Source organism: Bos indicus x Bos taurus, chromosome 20 (genome assembly GCF_003369695.1).
Source record: "Bos indicus x Bos taurus breed Angus x Brahman F1 hybrid chromosome 20, Bos_hybrid_MaternalHap_v2.0, whole genome shotgun sequence".
NCBI lineage: Eukaryota > Metazoa > Chordata > Mammalia > Artiodactyla > Bovidae > Bos > Bos indicus x Bos taurus.
In genome coordinates this window covers 69,990,349-70,001,064 of record NC_040095.1, presented here as the reverse complement: position 1 = coordinate 70,001,064, position 10,716 = coordinate 69,990,349, and the positions used below count along the sequence as shown (strand labels likewise).

General features: G+C 40.3%; 1 non-coding gene across 1 annotated transcript; it reads right to left on the bottom strand.

The window, feature by feature from the left end:
- Nucleotides 1-1,679: 1,679 nt before the first annotated feature.
- On the bottom strand, nucleotides 1,680-1,751 carry TRNAC-GCA. The gene has a single exon. It is a non-coding gene; the product is annotated as a tRNA-Cys (tRNA).
- Nucleotides 1,752-10,716: the final 8,965 nt, after the last annotated feature.

Genomic DNA, 10,716 nt, shown 5'->3' with positions numbered 1-10,716 from the left:
AATATTTAAATGCCTGTTCTTACAGTTAATTGTACAGGGTCTGAAGTTCAAATGTGCTTTAAATTCTAGTGTATTTTCATTTTGGGGATAGGGCTGAAAACAACACAGAAATGGATTCAAACACAAGTGTAAATGAGCTTCTAAGAAGTCTTCGAGTTGATCGCCTTTCCCTCCTGGGGTTAGCCCCTACCATTGGCCTTTAGGCAGTAGGTGGGCTCATGGATCACAAGAGCCCCTGGGTGCTGGTCTAGTCCGTGAAACCCAGCCCTGTGATGCATGGGCTCATGATGATTAATTTGAGCTCTGCAGGCCTTCTCTGAGTTTCCCAGGAGGCAGCAGTGGTAAAGAACCCGCCTGCCAATGCAGAGGACTTAAGAGAAGCAGGATCGATTCCTGAGTCAGGAAGATCCCATGGAGGAGGGCATGGCAACGCACTCCAGTATTCTTGCCTGGGAAATCCTATGGGCAGAGGAGACTGGTGGGTTACAGTCCATAGGGTGGCAAAGAGTTGGATACAACTGAAGTGACTTAGCATGCAGGCCTTCTCTAAAACTATATCTATTCACAAGTGATGACTGAAAAGAAACCAGAGAGAGATAAGAAGATACAATGCATATTTAATTGTTAAATTGTGTCTCTTACAGAAAATGATCCATGTGAGATAAGAATGAGATTGTTTTAATTGGCTAAATGATTGTATAAATAATTCTAATTTACAAATTGTTTATTCCCTATGTATGTTTATCATCCAAAAAGTTGTCTCTGGAAACGAGGTAAGATTTATTGCTTGTCTGCTGTGTTCCAGGGCCTCTGCTCACTCTCTTATTTAATCCTTGCAATAGCCATATGGCACAGGCGGAGTTCTTGGTCTAATTTTACAAATGAAGCAACAGAGGATCTTAGGCAGATTGTTTTAAAGCAGGCACTGTTTGAATTTGCACAATCTTTAAAGTTCTTTTCCGTTTTATTTGCTTACTTCTTGCATTTCAGTTTTATGAATTGTTGAATGAGTTTTGCTCATTTTTAAAGTATTACCTTGCTCTGATACATATTTGTGTTATTTTAATAATTACTTTTACATAAAGAAGATTTTAAACAAATATGGATGTAACACTAACCTTTTACTTTTTTTTTTTTTTTTGCTTTTGGTGTTATGAGTAGGAGGACTTTTCTTATAGGAGATTATAAAGGTAAATGCTCATCTGTTTTTATCTTGTTTTATCTTATTTTTATCTACTGCCCAGTGCCATTAAAATGTGGCTCGAGCAAATGAAGTGTGCTTTAAGTAGAAAACACCCATGGGTTGCAAAGTTTTAGTAAGAAAAAAAGGTAAAACTACTTAAAAATATTTTTTCGATTGCATACAAGTTGAAATGACATAATTATGATATACTGGATTAAATAAAATGTTATTAAAATCAGTTTCACCTTCTCCCTATACTTTTCTCACATGGCCACTAGAAGTTTACAACTGCCTCTGCACTTCACATAATATTCCCACTGGATAGCACTCTCCTGCTGGATTTCACTTTACACTTTTAATTGTATACACATATGTCATCTGCCGCACAGGGAAAGGAAAAGTGAAGTCTCTCAGCCTGCAGCATACCAGGCTACTCCGTCCATGGGATTTTCTGGAGTGCACTGGAGTGGGTTGCCATTTCCTTCTCCAGAGGATCTTCCCAAGCCAGGGATCGAACCTGGGTCTCCTACACTGCAGGCAGACGCTTTACCATCTCAGACACCAGGGAAGCCTGGTATCATGGTAAAGAAATCGCCTGCCAGTGCATGAGAAGTAAAAGATGCAGGTTTGAGCTCTGGGTCAGGAAGATCCCCTCGAGGAGGAAATGGCAACCACTCCAGTAGTCTTGACTGGAGACTCTCACGGGCAGAGGAGTCTGGTGGGCTACAGTCCATGGGGTCACAGCCAGTCAGACATGACTGAGTACACACACACACACACGTACATGTATGTACAAATATGTAATATATATGTACATAATGTGTAATAGTAAACCTGCAAAAATATATGCATAATTATATATATATATCATCAGAAATTAATTTTGGTATTTTTTAATTTGAAAAAATAATTAGGCAACAGCTGAAAGTCATTTTTTTAAAAACAATGACTCTTTGTTATTATCAGAAATGCCGACATAATCTATCAAGTTCTTACTCATAGCTGAGCCTATGTCTGGGCTTCCCAGCATATCTCATTGGTCTGCTCGTAAGTGTTTTAATTCTTGTGCTTTTGTAAGATCATACTTTACTGCTGGCATATTTTTAAATATTGTTTTAATTTACTTCTGGTGGCATTGTATCGTTGCTGCTGTGAGCAGGCTTTCTTTGGTTGCGGTAGACGAGGTCGACTCTCTGGGTGAGATGTGGGGGACCTCTCACTGCAGCGGCTTCTCTCACTGTGGAGCATGGGCACGAGGGCACACAGACTCACTAGCTGTAACATGCAGACTCGAGTGTAGTGGGTTCAGTAGCTGTGGTGCATGACTTTGTTGACCTGTGGTATATGGAATCCTCCCAGACTAGGAATCAAACCCATTTCCCCTGTATTAGCAGGTGGATTCTTAACCACTGGATGACCAGAAAAGGCCTGCTTGGCATCTTAAAGTGACTATTTGCTACGTATTTTTTACTTCCAAATAAGCTTTAGAAAAATTTAGTAATATTCTAAGTAAGTCATGTCCAATTCTCTGCCAGACTCCACTGTCCATGGGATTTCCCAAGCAAGAATACTGGGGTGAGTTGCCATTTCTTCCTCCAGGAGATCTTCCTGACCCAAGAATCAAACCCACGTCTCCTGCACTGGTGCAATGGCAGGTGGATTCTTTCCCACTGGCCATCAGGGGCTTCCTCTGATGTAGTCTTTGCTTTAGGAAAGCAGTTTATACAATGTGAGCCCTGTATTTGAGGGCTGCCACTGTAGCTCAACTGGTAAAGAGCCCTCCTGCCAATGCAGGAGAGGCAAGAAGCAAGGGTTCAATTCCTGGGTCGGGAAGATCCTCTAGAGAAGGAAATAGTAACCCACTCCAGTATTCTTGCCTGGAATATCCCATGAACAGAGGAGCCTGGAGGGATACAGTTCAAGGATTCACAAAGAGTTGGATGCAACTGACACATGCCATGCCAAAGTTGTAATACTAAATTATATATATCTGTATTTTTAAATATACAGACATACACACATTACTATAAACTGTATTTCTTTTTCCATGTAGTTTATGCATCTGCTGATATATGATCACAAGTCACATCTCTCATCAGCTCTAACAGCGTTTCAGTGAAGTCTCTTACGTGGCCACGTATACGTTTTTATCTTAAGCAAATACGACAATGTTGTCTCCTCTCTATTATTTGTAACTTGTATTTTTCTTTCCTAATTGCATTGACTTGAACTTATGGGGAAAAAATAATAGCATTGACTTTGAGAGTATTTCTGATTCTTAGCTATTTGTTTGAAGTGGATATAATTAAAAATATATTAAGAGATTTTAATATCTATTTATTGATCACTAAGGCAATGGCACCCCACTCCAGTACTCTTGCCTGGAAAATCCCATGGACGGAGAAGCCTGGTGGGCTGCAGTCTATGGGGTCGCTAAGAGTCAGACACGACTGAGCGACTTCACTTCCACTTTTCACCTTCATGCACTGGAGAAGGAAACGGCACCCCACTCCAGTGTTCTTGCCTGGGGAATCCCAGGGACGGGGAGCCTGCTGGGCCGCCGTCTGTGGGGTCGCACAGAGTCGGACACGACTGAAGCAACTCAGCAGCGGCGGCAGCAGCTCCCCAGGTTGTGCCAGTGGTAAAGAGCCTGCCTGCCAATCCAATAGGCATGAGAGACGCAGGTTCAGGCCCCAGATGGGGAAGATCCCTTGGAGAAGGGAATGAAAATCCACTCCAGTAGTTTTACCTGGAGAATCCCATGGACCAAGGAGCCTGGCAGGTTGCAGAGTCAGACACAACTGAAGCGACTTAGCACACAGCACCCACAATTAATTAATACGCTTATATATTTATCTGGCTGTGTTAGGTCTTCGTTGTGGCATGTGGGGTCCTTAGGTGTGATCTGTGGTATCCAGTTCCCTGAGCAGGGGTCAAGCCCAGGCCCTCTACATTGAGAGTATGGGGTCTTAGCCACTGGACCGCCAGGGAAGTCCCAGGAACTAATATTTTAAAAATATTTTTCATCTAATTATCTGTTTTTGCCTATTGACTGGCTGATGTGAAGATTTATTTTAATGGTTTTCTTAACATAAAATACCACTGAATATATAAAATAAAGTCAATTTAGTCTTGACACATTTTACACCTAATATACTTTCAATAATGCATTGTCAATATCAGAACAGCCTAAATAAATTTATATTTCATCACTTTTGAATTAATAAAAGTAGTAAAAAAAGAATTTGAAACTTCAATATCAAACTAGGCTTATCTGTGTACCCTAACAGATTATCCCCACTGGAACCTTGACATATTTAAGACAATGGGTAGAGTATGATCTAAATTCTACCAAGTCACCCTTGCTGATCCACACCTATGGCTCTGCTATCTTCTTTTTTCAGTTCTGGGTGCCCTATTCTTAGATCCTCTCATTAGAATACTTCATGCCTACTTTCCCTTTCCATAATAAAAAATTACTTAATTTTAAACTTTAAACCTTATTTACAGTATTTCTGTCTCTACTCGTCAAGGAAAAGTTATTTCAGCACACTGATAACTTTCCTTTTTGCAGCATAGCTCTGTGTTAAAATTATCATTTGTTTCTTTAAAGCCTTAGGATATAAAAAAGAAGGAAATAGTATTGGAGTCATATAAATTGATAGGATACGTTCAAGTTTATATTCAGTTCGGTTCAGTTGCTCAGTCGTGTCTGACTCTTTGTGACCCCATGGACTGCAGCATGCCAGGCTTCCCTGTTCGTCATCAACTCCTGGAGCTTGTTCAAACTCAAGTCAGTCGAGTCAGTGATGCCATCCAACCATTTCATCCTCTGTCATCACATCAATCAGAAAGTTGAGATATTTTTATGAAAGCAAAATTTTAATTAGGGTTGTTAATTATATGCATATTTGCCTTATCACTCATTTTTATGCAAGTTTATTCAGCTTATATAGTATCAGGAATCCTCAAACTTACAAAAACAAGCAACTGCAGCTTGTGGAAACTTTTTAAACTGAAACACAAACTTTTCTAATTGCAAAGTCAAGTTGTGCTTCAACTAAACCCGTATAGTAGCTTGAACAGCACCAACATCCGGCAGTTGTCAAGTTGAATCACTGAAGACACAACGGCACAAGACCGCATCTGGCGCTCCCTAGGCCTGTGACGGGAGGGCTCCACGTGTCCGATGACGCTTCCACACCAGTGTGAGTCTTCACTCTTCCATGTAAAGAACGTAGCTTGAATCGTGTCATAATTTTAATACCTCACATACCTCACTGTTGATTTTGGTTAGGTTTCTACTCAAAGTTTCAAAACAACCAGAAGTTATGCTTGTTTGTTTCTTAAAATTCCCATCTCTTCCCTTGCTTTATGCCCAGGTATAACGCATTATAGTTTAACCCCAAGTTGTCCACGGAGGTTACTCATCATTTTAAAGGTCAGCTAGAGTCACCCAAGCTTCTCACATGTAATAAATGTAATACATGTATGCTCTATTATGTGGGAAGTGTCACATGTAACTCGGCCTTGCACAGCTATTAGAGGTGCCCGTGCTGCACGTGTTACCACGTCAAGATGCACATGGCTTTGTTCTGAAGTGGCCGCACGGAGCCGCAGCGCTCCGCATCCAACAGCCACATCTAGACGAGGCACAGGCCGATGAAAGCCTGTACTCCAAACACCCAGTGACCAGAGCTACTCACCACACGCCAGGGCCTCCAGTGGTTCCGTCTGGTTTACCATACACTGGCTTGTGTATTATTTTAAACTTAAGAGTTTAAAAACATTCTTCTTATGGTGAAATCAGGATCAAACATTTGTGGAACCAGAGAACCTTGCATTTCCTCAGAACTCGGGAGCAGAGACATTGACTGATGAACATGAATTACAGTATCACCCCCCTGGGATATTTGAATGTTAGTTGAATTACTCTCTAATATGCGATTACAGGCACTGTGGACAAGTGATACAAGATCGTGAGGCGGGCTGACCTGCTGTCCTTCCCCAATTGTGTTTCAAGAAAACAATCTTATCTGTCACATTAAATTTATATTGCAATTGGAATTATATTGGATTTGAAATTTTGTTTGTATTTAATTTAAAATCCATTTTAGTTTTACAGTTGTATGGCTGATATAAGTATAGGCATTTATACCCACTATTCAAATTATAGAAATTTAAGCAATATTATAACAAAAGTCAAAATAAGTGAGTAATGGGAGTCTTCAAGCATTTTGAAGGGTTTAAGAATTGCTCAGATTCAAGAAACATAGCTAACGCATTTTATGTTGCAGTTTCAAATATTATTATTTTTAATCCAACAGCAAATAAAGAAAAAAAGTTGCAGATAATCATTGGAACTAAGTAAATTATATTGGCCAGGTAAACAAATTCTACCTGATAAAAATTTTATGCAATACTCATATCAGACAAAATAGACTTTAAAACAAAAGACTGTTGCAAGATACAGAGAGGGACACTACATAATGATAGAGGGATCCATTCAATGAGAAGATATAACAACTATAAATATATATAAATATATATGCACCCAACACAGGAGCCCCTAAACACATAAAGCAAATATTACCACACAGAAAGACAGAAACTGACAGTAACACAGTAATAATGGGAGACTCCAACACCTCACTTACCTCAACGGACAGATGATCCAGAGAAGTCAATGAGGAGAAACAGGCCTCGGATGTCCCATTAGGTCAGATGGGCGTAATAAGTATATAGAGAGCATTCTAGCCCATAGCAGCAGAATACATATTCTTTTCAAGTGCACGAGAAACATTCTCCAGGATAGATCACAGGCTAGGCCACAAAATATGTCTCAATAAATTTAAGAAAATTAAAGTTATATCAAGCATCTTTTCCAGCCACAATGATCTGAAACTAGAAATACACTCTAAGGAGCAAAAAACACAAGGTCATGGATGGAGCCCAAACAATATGTGACTAAACAACCAACGAGCCACTGAAGACGTCAGAGGAAATAAAAAACACCTAAGGACAAACAAAAATGGAAATGCATGGATCCAAAATCCACAGGACACAGCAAAAGCAATTCTAAGCGGGAAGTTTATAGCAATACAAGTCCACTTCAGAAAAAAAAAAAAATCTAAAACAAATGATCTGACCTTACATCTAAAGGAACCAGAAAAAGAAGAACAAACAAAGCCCAAAGTTATTGAAGGAGGTCAAAGTGTACATAATAAAATAGCGCCTAAAAATGATCGACGCAACTAAAAGCTAATCCTTTGAGAAGATAAATCAGATTGATAAAAATTTGGCCAGACTCTTCCAAAAAAAGAAAGAGGATCCTCCAAAATAATATAAAATGAAAGATAAGTTTTAATTAATACCACAGAAATATAAAGGATTGTAAGAGACAATTATGAGCAATTCAGTTCAGTTCAGTCGCTCAGTCATGTCCAGTTCTTTGTGACCCCATGGACTGCAGCACGCCAGGTCTCCCTGTCCATCACCAACTCCCAGAGCTTACTCAAACTCATGACCACTGAGTTGGTGATGCCATCCAACCATCTCATCCTCTGTCGTTCCCTTTTCCTCCCACCTTCAAATTTCCCAGCATCAGGGTCTTTTCCAATGAGTCAGTTCTTCACATCAGGTGGCCAAAGTATTGGAGTCTCAGCTTCAGCATCAGTCCTTCCAATGAATATTCAGACTTACTTCCTTTAGGATGGACTGGTTGGATCTCCTTGCAGTCCAAGGGACTCTCAAGAGTCTTCTCCAACACCACAGTTCAAAAGTATCAACTCTTCAGTACTCAGCTCTCATTAGAGTCCAACTCTCACATCCATACATGACTACTGGAAAATCCATAACTTTGACTAGATGGACCTTTGTTGGCAAAAGAATTATACACCAATATAATGGATAACGGATAAGAAATGAATAAACTCCTGGAAATATACAGTCTCTCAATACTGAATCAGGAAGAAACAGAAAATATGAACAGATTGATTATCAGTAATGAAACTGAATCAGTGGGAAAAGAAACAAAATAAAACCTTCCAATCAACAAAAGTGTTCAGGATGTGATGGCTTCACCAAACCGAGAGAGAACACCATCCTTCCCAAAGTATAAAAAACTGAAGAGGAGAGAATGCTTCCCAACACATTCTATGGGGCTATCATTGCCCTGATACCAAAAGCAAATCAAGATGCCATCAAAAAAGAAAAGTTCAAGCCAGTGTTACTGATGAATATAGATGCAAACATCCTCAACAAAATGTTAGCAGACCAAATTCAACAGTACGATAAAAGGATTATACACCATGATCAAATGGGATTCACCTCAGGGGTCACAAGATGGCCCAACACCCGCAAATCAATCGATGTGCTGCAGCACGAGGACAGACCGAGAATAAAATACATGTGATGATCTCTGTAGACATAGAAAAAGCTTTGGCAAAATTATACACCACAAGGACAGACTGAAGAATAAAATACACATGATGATCTCTGTAGATACAGAAAAAGCTTTGGCAAAATTCAACAACTATTTATGATTTAAAAATCCCCTCAACAAAGTAGGTATAGAGGGAACCTATAACCTATACCTATGTGGTAGGTATCTCAACATAATTAAGGCCACATATGACAAATCTACAGTCAACTCATACTCAACAGTGGAAAGTGGAAAGGATTTTGTTTAAAGTCAGTAATAAGACAAATATGCCTGTTCTGGCCACTTAGAGACATTTTTCCAAAGACATATACACGGCCAATGGGCACATGAAAGGGTGCTCAATATCACCAGTTATCAGAAAAATACAAATCAAAACCACAACAAGACAATTACTCCACACCTGTCAGAATGGCTATCATTAAAAAGATGAGAAATATCAAACACTGGCAAGGATGTGAAGAAAAAAGAATCTTCAAACACTGTTGGTAGGAATGTAAACTGGTGTAGCCGCTGTAGATAACATATGAGGGTTCCTCAAAACACTTAAAGTAGAGCTGCCTTATGATTAAGCAATTCCACTTTGGGATGTCTGCATGGAAAAAACCACTAAATCAGATATATATATATATACATACTAATAGTCATTGCAGCATTATTTACAATAGCCAAGATATGTAATCAACCTAAGTGCCCATCAGTAGATGAATGGATTAAAAAAGACATATATACATATATAATGGCATATTATATATATCTGGCATATTAGCCATACTAAAAATGAAATCTTGCCATTTGAAACAACATGGACGGACTTAGAGGATATTATGCTAAGTGCGATAAATGGTGGCATAGCGTAAAGAATCTGCTTGCAGTGCAGGAGACGCAGGTTGATCCCTGGGTCTGGAAGATCCCCTGGAGAATGAAATGGCAACCCACTCCAGTATTCTGGCCTGGAAAATCCCATGGACAGAGGAGCCTGGTGGGCTACAGTCCATAGGGTCACAAAGAATCAGACATGACTGAGCATGCACACAATAAATCAGACAGAGAAAGACAAATGATCTCACTAACATGTGGAATCTGAGAAACACAAATGAAGCAAACAAGCAAACAAGCTCATAGATACAGATAACAAAAGGGTGGTTGTCAGAGGGGAAGGGAGAGGGGTGGGGTGAAATAGGTAAAGGAGTTTAAGGTGTACAAACCTCCAGTTATAAAATGATATGACAAAGGGATGTAGTAAGGAGAATGAGGATACAGGCGATGATGCGGTGATAACTTGTTTGGGATGGGAGTCACTAGGCTATTGTGGTGATCATTCCAAATAATACAAATGTCAAATCACTACATAGGACATCTGAAATGTACATTGTATTACATGTCAACTGTACATCAGTTAAAGAGCATACACATCGTGTGGTCTCTCAGGGACAATATTAACAAGCTTTACAAGTGGCCCCCTCCGTGGGTCACAGCCATGACGTGCACCTTGCCGGGGAGTAAATGAAGGCAATCGAGAATGAAAAGGGGCCACCTGTTGAGCTCACCCAGGGTGCTTCAGCAGTCAATCGGAGGCCAGGGGCCAGATCAGGGCCTCCTGCAGATTAGCCAGGGCTTGTTTGGAACTGGCCCTGTGGACCTGTGATGTTCAGTCTCCATCCCACACCCTGGTCCTCACCACCCATGCTGGACACAGCCTTGCTGCTGCTGCTTTGGTTGTTCAGTGGCTCAGTTGTGTCTGACTCTTTGTGACACCCTGGACTAGAGCACGCCAGGCCTCCCTGTACTTTGCTCAAATTCATGTCCATTGAGTCGGTGATGCTATCCAACCATATCATCCTCTGTCACCCTTTTCTTCTCCTGCCCTCAATCTTTCCCAGCATCAGGGTCTTTTCCAATGAGTCGGCTCTTTACATCAGGTGGCCAAAGGATTGCAGCTTCAGCGTCAGTCCTTCCAATGAATATTTATGGTTGATTTCCTTTAGGATTGACTGGACTCCTTGGAGTCCAAGGGACTCTCAAGAGTCTTCCCCAGCATCACAATTTGGAAGCATCAATTCTTTGGAGCTCAGCCTTCTTTAAAGTCCAA